Raw genomic sequence first — 10,702 nt, 5'->3', positions numbered from 1 at the left:
TTTGCCCGCTGAGTGAACTGGAGCAACGTGAAATGAAGTGTTTTGCTCAAGAACACAACGCATTGCCCGGTTCAGGAATCGAAACCACAATCTTTCGATCATGATGCTGACACCCTAACCACTAAGCCATGCGCCTCCATGATAATAATAATAATAATAATGGTTTCAAATTTTTCCACAAGGGCAGCCATTTTGTGGGAGGGGATGTGGCAATAACATCGACCCCAGTTTTTCATTGGTACTTAATTTATCGACCCCCAAAAGGATGTAAGGCAATGTTGACCTCAGAATCTGAACTTTGATTGTAAAGACAGACGAAATACCACTATAATAATAATAATAATAATAATGATAATAATAATAATAATAGGGGGAGTATCATAGCCATGTGTTGATAGGAATTCTTTGAGGTTTGGATAATTCACCTCTGGAAACATGAGTGTTTCATTCAACATCCTTAAACAACCCTTATTTAGGGACCTTTTGAGCAAGATGGGCTACTTGACATAAAGAAAATTCTAACTGGGTCCCACCTGCAAAGTCATGCACTGCTAATCTTGATATGAGATCACCATGTTGTGCACATATGATTGTGATGCATGTACCTGATGTACCCTTATCAGACAGGTAGTCATGGTAGGTATAATGGGCTTCGTATATTTTATCCCAGTGTCACTTTGATGGCATGTACTGCTCTCTCACTCAATGATAATAATAATCGTAATAATAATAATAATAATTAATTCATTTTATTGGCCACAAGGGCTAATATCAATTAAAAACATATAAGGACAAAGATAGGACGAAGGTTACAAAAGGTTTTGTCCGAATAATAATAATATTAATAATATTAATAATAATAATAATGATGATAATAATAATAATGGTTCCAAATTTTGGCACAGAGCCACCAGTTTTTGAGGAGCGGCAGAAGTCAGTTACATCAACTCCAGTACTTGATGGTTCGTTATATTTATCAGCCCCAGATTACCTTGGTATGATGTGAACTCAGACTGTAAATTCCCAGAATAATATTACCATAAGGCATTTTATTCGACTCTGTGCCAGTTCACTGAATAATAATGACAATTTTCTTCATTTGTCAAAATAATGACTGGAGAAAGAACATTCTTTTCATGCTCCTCTAAATGATACAACAAGCCAAACTTCGCTAGTTGTCATCTATTTAGCAATGCTAATATCAGTATTAATATCCTTTTATTATCAATTGCCATACCATTCATGAATTATCTTTATTCATCAGGGTGGGCAGTGAATGAGTGATAACAAATAATACATGAAAAAGCATGGACAATATTTTGTTTTATTCTATGTTCTTTTCTGTTTTTTTAAAATTTTTGCTATGCTTGATATTTTATTCTTGTTTTGTATGTATGTAATCATTGCAATATATCTAATTGGTCAGATGTCATGTGTAAAGCTGATTTCTACTGTGTTCATTCAACAGATGTCTTTCCTACATTACCACAATCACTTATATCTCTCTCTCTCTCTCTCTCTCTCTCTCTTGCTCTCTCTCTCTCTCTCTCTCTCTCTCTCTCTCTCTCTCTCTCTCTCTCTCTCTCTCTCTCTCGCTCTCTCTCTCTCTCTCTCTCAAATGTCATGTCAGTTCCGTTAAAAGCTTTCATGTATGTAAATCATTGACTGGATGTAAATCTTCATTTATAAAGTAGATGGATGTTTTCTTTTTACTTTGTTATCATTTTTTTTCATCTTTGTAGTCCAGTAAATGGAGGGTAGCAAGGTGTGGGTTGATGTGTTGTGGGTGAAGAACATACCCTGGAGAAATACTTCCTGGCTACAAATCGATCCAAGTTAAGGATATAGTGAAATTACTATTACTTTCCTTAATATATTGCAAACATCTACCATCTTTGTTTATGGTACAATTTCATTAAATGGGAGACCTCTATTAGGCCAGATGTGATCTAAATTAATTGGAAATGCAATTAGACATCAATAAAAGACATTTCTGTTATAGTTATTTATTTAGTTTTGGTTTTCTTATTTGCTTGTTGTTTTGTTCCTTCCTACTCATATTCCCAACCTCTTCAGATGACAGTATAAGTTCTCTAGATCTATAAATTATTGAAAATGCTAAATAAAGACACTGTGCTTGGCTGCCCATGCTCGTTTGATGAAGGGTCATCATTAGTTGGTATCTTGTCTTTAGCAAGAGCCTCTGAGTGAAATTTGGCAAGAGAGAACAAAACTATTTTCAGGCTCATGGATTCCTCTTAAAATTTAAGGGTACTGAGGTTTGAGTTTTTCTTTCAGAGAGGGGCCCCAGTAGATACTAATAGGTCTATTGTTGGTTTTGCAGGCACTCCTTTCATACATCCTGATCATCAATACTCTCAAAATATTCTTCCCTGTTCTTAAGACATGTAATTTTCATAAAACAAGTCCACGTGGCAGTAAATAAGTCCATAGAGGAGTCTCTACTTATTTGTTTGACTTGTTAGAAATAGCAGCTCTCTCAGCTGTCTTTAAAAAAAAAAGGCAGTACTGGATCTCTTGCTCTATAAAAAATATGACAGATGGTTACAGCTGGAAAGTCATAGTCCATAGAATGACATGGTGTTAAGCATTATTTCTAACCTAGAGACTTAACTACACAATTTGACGAAGGAGTATATTCAGTTTAATCCATCCCCAGTGCTTTATTACTACTTATTTTGTTGACCCTCTGAAGGATAAAAATCAAAATCAAATTCACAGGTTTTTGAACTCAGCATGTAAAGAGACATAATAGACAAATGATTTTGTCCAGCACAATCCACTCTCGGAGTGGTTGGCATTAGGAAGAGCATCCAGCTGTTGAAACTCTGCCAAATCAGATTGGAGCCTGGTGTAGCCACCTGGTTCACCAGTCCTCAGTCAAATTGTCCAACCCATGCTAGCATGGAAAGCGGACATTAAACGATGATGATGATGATGATGAATCCATTGTGCTCATCATCGAAGAAGGGCCTTCATCAGTTAGTGCTGACCATGCATCTGCACATCTATGAGCAAGTGTGAGAAAATCTTTTGCAGAAGACTAGCACTTGCCTATACCTGTAACTCTCCATCATCCTTCTCCCTGTGCCACAAATGCTTATCCACAGAAAATATCCGCAAACTTGAACTGATAATAGCTTGGCATCAGAGTCATCACTGCTATCGTTGTCAGAATGTAAAGAGCAAGAACAAATACTGCAAGACATCTCATCTGGCTCTCTGATGGTTCCACTAATCCATTTCCTTAGATTGGAACTAATTCATTGATCCTGAAAGGATGAAAGCAAAGTGTACCTCAGCAAGGGCAGAACTCAGTACACAGAGAGTTGAAACAAATGCCACAATGCATTTAATCCAACATTCTGTTAACTCTGCCAGTTCATCACCAAATAATGTAAACTTAAAAGTAGATATTCTTTGGAAAAGTTCCAAAGGAAACAGAATTTTTTTACTGCTTGTCATAAAGAAATGTTCCACATTTTATACAGGAATGCAATCTGTGTGTTGAACTTTAGAGATAAAGTCACCACTTAGTTTTGGAAGTGTAATGCAGTAACATTATCAACTTTCCTGTAGGGTAGTTATGAGCTGTATCCAACAGCATCCAGATAAACAAACAAGTCATACATCATCTTCATCATCATAATCATCTTCAACATCATAATCTTCATCATCATCATCATTGTTATCATTATGATCAACACCAACATCATTATTTAGACATCTACTTTTTCCATGCTGGTATGGGTTGGAAAAAACTTCTATGTCTGGAAGCCCTTCCAGATTTCAACCCCTACCTGCTTTCAAGAAAACCATTCCTTCACATGCCAAATGAGTTGAGCCAATAGACTCTCCTGCTTCTTCTACTGGTGTATTTATTTTCATTATACACTTCTCCCGTGGAGGCACAATGCCCCAGTGGTTAGGGCAGCGGTCTCACAGTCGGAGGATTGCAGTTTCGATTCCCAGACCGGACGTTGTGAGTGTTTATTTGAGCAAAAAAACCTAAGCTGCACAAGGCTCCAGCAGGGGGTGGTGCCAACTCCTGTTGTACTCTTTTGCCCCAACTTTCTCTCACTCTTTCTTCCTGTTTCTTTAGTAACACTTCGATCGACTGGCATCCTGTCCAGCTGGGGGGAATACATACGCCATAGAAACTGGGAAACCGGGCCCATGAGTCTGGCTAGGCTTTGAAAGGGCGCAAAAGAAAAAGAATCCACTTCTTCCGTTGTTGGTTCCACCCACTTTCATATTTCTATGCTTTTTTCAATTATGTATTTCACTTGTGTCACTCCATATATTATTTGTTAGTTTGTCTCCTCTTTGCCTCATTATCTTGTGAGTTTTATTTGTGTGATTTTAATCTTATGTATGTATGTGTGTGTGTGCGTGTGTGTGTGTGCGTTTGTGTATGTTGGTGGGGGGGTGCATACACACATTAAGCTGGCACTCCATCAGTGATGATGATGAGTATTCCAGTTGCTTCAACCGACAGAACAGCCTGCTCGGGAAAATAACGTGCAAGTGGCTAAGCACTGAAATTGGGATATACACCGATTATCTATTTTTCCATCTTTGATCGAATTGTTGTTTACATCAGACATCTTCAGATATGAACATCATAACAAATACCTCTACTGGCTACAATCTCTATAGAAAATCTGTAGAGATAACCTTAACATGTGATTTAATAGCCCTGCTAACACAGTAGGACACAATATTGATTTATAAAACGTTTAATACATTTTGTAGTAGATTATGGTTGCATAACAAAATATGGTGTCCCTACAAGTAATAAATATGCTATTTTTAAAAATAACTAGCAGGCCAAGTAGAGGTTCACACACTATCTTGATTTTGTTAATGATTTGCTAATATATCTTTATAAATATTAGATATAGCTTGGTAAATAAGTTGAAAAAGACCAATATTTCTTCTACATACTGATAATTTAGGGTGTAATATCGTTATAAAGTAGTCGGCTAAAATTACTATGTAAATGGCTGTGCAAGCAGGGATACACACATTTCAGATATTATATTTCATTTATTTTAAATCTGTTTCACACATTCAGATACACATATACATATTGCAGCACAGACATAGAATACACATACACACACATTTATACTCCCCACCACACATACACACATTTGCAGTACAGACATATGCGTGAGTGTGCGAATGTATGTATAAGGAAATGCACATGTATGTATATGTGTGTAGACATATATCCTGCATACACACACATATGGAAACGCATACATCATATTCGCATTTATATTTTTTATTCTACTTAACACATGATGGATTTTGCGTTCCACTTATTTTGATCAATAAAACTACTTACATATTGAATTATAGAATAACCGGGTAAGTATTCCAGAGATGCTTCTACCCTTAATGTAATCCTTAGGCAGAATCAATATAACAGTATATGAGTGAGTGACATGGCTGATTTTTTTTTGTTTTTAAATTATAGGTTAATTCCATGCAACAAGCTTCCGCACAGTTTCCCTTCAAATAATTTTGCTCTCAAGGCTTCAGTCAAATTGGGGATATGGTAAAAGATACTTGCCCAAATTATGGTGTTGTAGGGCCAAACTTGATTATGCTTTAATAATTCAACCATCGAGACCATTATGTCTGTTGTTTTCTGTCTCAGAAAGATGACCATTCTGTAGAGATAAGGCACATGGGTGTATGGTTAGGAAGTTTACTTTGCAGCCACATGGTTTTCGGTTCAGTCCTACTGCATGGCACTTTGGGCAAGTGTCTTCTGCCATAGCCCTAGGCTGACGAACACATTGCAAGTGAATTTGGTAGACAGAAACAGTCTGGAAGCTCGTCGTGTGTGTGTGTGTGTGTGTGTGTGTGTGTGTGTATGTGTTTGTGTGTGGGTGTGTGTATGTATATATGTGTGTGTGTGTTTATTTGTTTGTGTCCTGCTACTGTTTGACAACCAGTGTCAGTTTGTTTACCTTCCTGTAAGTTAACAGTTTAGCAAAGGAGATTGGCAGAATGAATGCCAGACTGAAAAATAGTCCTGGGGACAATGTATTCGACTGAATTCTTCAAGGTGGTGTCCCAGCATGGCCACATTCCACTGACTGAAACAAGTAAAAGATGAAGATTCTTGTTTTATTTTCAAAAATTCCATATTCTTATCCTTGCTACCGCCAAGCTAAAGATGCGTAATTTATTTTTGTTAGTTCCAAATTCTTTGGGGTTTTTTCTTTTGGCTTTTTTTTAAGCAAAAAACATTTTAGTGTAAGAAAGAGGAGGTAACGTCCATAGCTTTTGTAGACCAAATATCTCCTTTACATGATTTACTACAGATTGTAGTACTTTGTCATATATTCAATATGTCAAGTTGTGATAATGTTTTCTGTAGTTTAATTTGGATTAGAGACTATTATTTAAAAAAAAATTCAATCAACAATATGCCTCCAAAACATTGCTTTATTTATTCATTTATTTATTTATTTATTTATTTATTTATTTATCTATTTATTTATTGATCTCTCTATTTATATTTATTGATCTCTCTATTTATATTTATTTCTCTATCTGTCTATTTATTTATTTATTTATGGCTGTTCATATTATCAATGCTTACACTGATTTAACATTTTCAAATGACTTGCTTCTGTATCCCAAGATACTGAAAAATTAGATTGTAGCATTTCTTACTATTTTCTTCTATGGCTTTGTCAGATGAAATTTTTACAGGGTCTCTCTCAGACTGATCAGACAAAGGAAGAAAGATCTTGCCATCTTCAGATCAGAGTCTCTGTATGAATGCTTGCTTACAACTAAATCAGTGATTCTCAACCATTTTTTGCCTATGGATCCCTTTTGGTTCTTATTTTACTCAAGTGGACCACTACGTTGAACTAAAATCTTATTATATTGTCGTTTCTTTTATTTGCTTTAATCATTTGATTGTGGTGATGCTGGAGTACTGCTTTGAAGGGTTTTAGTCGAACAAATTGATAGCAGGACTTATTTTTTAAGACTAGTACTTATTTTATGAGTCTCTTTTTCTAAACTGTTTGGCTATGGGGATGTAAACACACCAATACAAGTTGTCAAGTGGTGATGGGGAGACAAACACACACACACACACACATGTATTTTCAGGATTAAATAAAAAGAAGACAGCAAACGGAAAATATGACACACTTATACATATATAATTAAAACATATATAATGAAATAGGGCAGCGAGCTGGCAGAATCGTTAGCAAGCTGGGTGAAATGCTTAGCGGTATTTCATCTGCTGCTACGTTCTGAGTTCAAATTCCGCCGAGGTCGACTTTGCCTTTCATCCTTTCGGGGTCGATTAAATAAGTACCAGTTACGCACTGTAATCGACTTAATCCCTTTGTCTGTCCTTGTTTATCCCCTCTATGTTTAGCCCCTTGTGAGCAATAAAGAATTATATATAATTAAAACAAAACGTGTAGCAAATAAACAAACGATCATATACTAAATACACAGGCAAGCAGAAAACTCAGAAGGTCACCAACTTCTCATCAGTTATTGGCCAGAGGGTCAAGAACAATTTCAGACATTATTGATAATATTGCTTCCACTCTGGAGGTACCAGCAAAATCTTGCCAGGAATGAGACCAAAACATAACAAAATGAGATGGGCTCAAGACGAAACCATCAGTGGATGGACGAGGGACAAAACAATAAACAGAATAAAGGCTTAGGGCCAGACAACGACAACAATTAGTAAAAATAATACATATACAGGCGTAGGAGTGGCTGTGTGGTAAGTAGCTTGCTTACAAACCACATGGTTCCGGGTTCAGTCCCACTGCGTGGCACCTTGGGCAAGTGTCTTCTACTATAGCCTCATGCTGACCAAAGCCTTGTGAGTGGATTTGGTAGATGGAAACTGAAAGAAGCCCGTCGTATATATGCATATATATATATATATATATATATATATATATATATATATATATATATATATATATATATATATGTACATGTGTTTGTATGTCTGTGTTTGTCCCCCAACATCGCTTGACAACCGATGCTGGTGTTTTTACGTCCCTGTAACTTAGCAGTTCGGCAAAAGAGACTGATAGAATAAGTATTAGGCTTACAAAGAATAAGTCCTGGGGCCGATTTGCTCGACTAAGGGCGGTGCTCCAGCATGGCCACAGTCAAATGACTGAAACAAGTAAAAGAGTAAAAGAGTAATACAACAAAAAAAAGCCACATAGCCCCTTCCTTGTCTCCACATAGCTCCTTCCTTGTCCCCACATAGCCCTATCCTTGTCTCTGTACAGCCCCTCTCATGCATCCAGAGATTTTTTTTTTTATCAAATTCATTGGCTACCATCTTTGAAAGAAATGGAACTTCTATTTGTTGTATCTATCATACTGTTATTTCCCTGCTATTCTGACATTCTTTTATTTATGCATTCATTCAAAAGAATTCTGGAAGCAATAAGCCAAAAAAATGCCAAAAAAAAAAGAAAGAAAAGAACTGCAAGAAAAAAAGAAAAAATTGAAAAATGACATTAGGAGGAATTAGGAATCACAAACCTTCACTTATTCAACTCACAACTAAAACAACAGTATAAAAAAATATCAGTAACTTTACAGAATAAACAGACAGTCTTCTGATATTCAAATTTTGACAAATATTTAGCAAATATTTTTACATAAGCAGGATGGAATGGTGTTTACAGCGTAAATAGTGAAAATGGTATGAAGAAACAATAGAGAACAGTGAAGAATAATAACTACAAATGCAACAATGGAACAATAATTATAGTGCTGATAAGACAATAATGGTGGTACTACAACTACTACTACTACTGCAGTTGCTGCTGCTGCTTCTGCTGCTGCTGCTGCTGATGATGATGATGATGAGTGGAAATAGAAACAATCCCATTAAACAATAGGTGCCTTGGCAATGATAGAAAAAATGCAGACTAATTTATTTGTATATATATAAAAACTCAAACCTCAGGACTTAGGGAAATACACACACACACACACACATGCATCATACAAAGATATAATAGTCAGGATTTGCCCATGCTTTATACAGAATATAGTCTTTGAAACAATAGAAAACATAAACAAAACAAAACACTACATATAGGTATTCTGCTTGGTTAAGCAGTCGAAGAACTTAATAATAATAATAATAATAATAATAATCCTTTCTACTGGAGGCACATCAACCCCAGTGTTTCACTGGTACTTAATTTATCGACCCCGAAAGGAAGAAAGGCAAAGGGGACCTCGGCAGAATTTGAACTCAGAACATAAATGCAGACAAAATACCACTAAGCATTTTGCCCGACGTGCTAACGATTCTACTAGCTCTCCACCTTAATAATCATAATAATGGTTTCAAATTAAGAATATAACAAATAAATCGTTCTGTGTATAAGATACTGGTCTTTTACAAGAAGGATTCTCATATGATTTGGAACCTGTAATGTGAGAGATGAAATGGAGGAGCTTTGAAGTGCTTGGTCTTCCTGCTGTCAACAACAGTCAAAAAATTTTCCTTAAACAGCACCCTCCTCTCATAAAAAGGGCACATTGAATAAGAGTATACTATGGCAACCACTCTACAAAAAGAAAAACAGGATGGCCAAGGCCAGAGTGTCTGTAATCAGAGGTGTGTTCAGTCAGAACTAACATAGCACTAAACAACATCAAGCTAACAAAGGAGCCACTATGTGGTTGTTTGGCCTGCTAGATATAACAGCCAAATTTCATTCAAATTCTACACTTGTCTAACTTAAAGACAAGTAACATCTGATAATGTATTCCTACATAGACCTAAAAAGACGGTATGGGTTGACACAGGGGCTTAACAACAATAATTTGAAAACCAATGTTTCTAATTTAGGCACAAAACCAACAATTTTGGCAGAAGGTGCAAAATGAAATCGACTAGTGGAGGCACGTGGCTTAGTGGTTAGGGTGTTAAACTCATGATCGTAAGATTGTGGTTTCGATTCCTAACCGGCTGATGTGTTGTGTTTCTCAGCAAAACACTTCATTTCACATTGCTTCAGTCCACTCAGCTGACAATAATGAGTGATCTTGTGACAGACCACTGTCCCATCCAGGTGGGGAATATATGTGCTATGAAACTGGGAAACTGGTCCTTAAGAGTTGGTTTGGCTCAAGAAGGTAACTTTTTTTTAATGGTATCACATTTAGTATTTGACTGGTAGTTTATTTCATTAACCCCTACGAAGATGAAAGCAAACTTAACTTTGACAGGATTTGAAGTCAGAATCCAAACAGCTAGAGTAAATACCACAAGGCATTTTCTCCAGTGTTATAGAAATTCTGTCAGTGGCAACAACTTTGTGAGTGAATTTGGTAGATGGAAACTGTGTAGAAGCTTGTTGTGTATATCAAGGTCTAGAATTGAAGGGCCTTAGAGTCAACCTAGCTAAAACCAAAATCCTAATAAGTAGGAAGGTAGATAAAACACAAACCCCTTCAGGTAGATGGCCCTGCTCAGTATGTAGAAAAGGAGTAGGTAGTAACTCTATAAGATGTACCCGGTGCAAGCTATGGACACATAAGAGGTGCAGCAACATCAAAGGCAGGTTAACTAGCAAGTTAGTTTTTGTTTGTGGCAGATGTTCAGGTGCAATAAAGACTGCAAACAAACAGG

The 10,702-nt window shown here is 36.4% G+C and overlaps 1 protein-coding gene and 1 long non-coding RNA gene across 3 annotated transcripts in view; both read left to right on the top strand.

Moving 5' to 3' along the window:
- LOC128247275 (uncharacterized) overlaps positions 1–2,005 on the top strand; it is a 24,640-nt gene extending 22,635 nt beyond the window's left edge. Inside the window, exon 2 of the long non-coding RNA XR_008263632.1 lies at positions 1,743–2,005. This is a non-coding gene — a long non-coding RNA (uncharacterized LOC128247275). The remainder of the gene's footprint in view (positions 1–1,742) is intronic.
- Positions 1–10,702, top strand: part of LOC106868473 (NALCN channel auxiliary factor 2-like) — a 267,882-nt gene that overhangs the window by 167,904 nt on the left and 89,276 nt on the right. The window lies entirely within an intron of this gene.

Source organism: Octopus bimaculoides, chromosome 3, assembly GCF_001194135.2.
Source record: "Octopus bimaculoides isolate UCB-OBI-ISO-001 chromosome 3, ASM119413v2, whole genome shotgun sequence".
Taxonomy (NCBI): Eukaryota; Metazoa; Mollusca; class Cephalopoda; order Octopoda; family Octopodidae; genus Octopus; species Octopus bimaculoides.
Note: the sequence above shows the minus strand (reverse complement) of the source record. Positions and strands in the feature narration are given on the sequence as shown.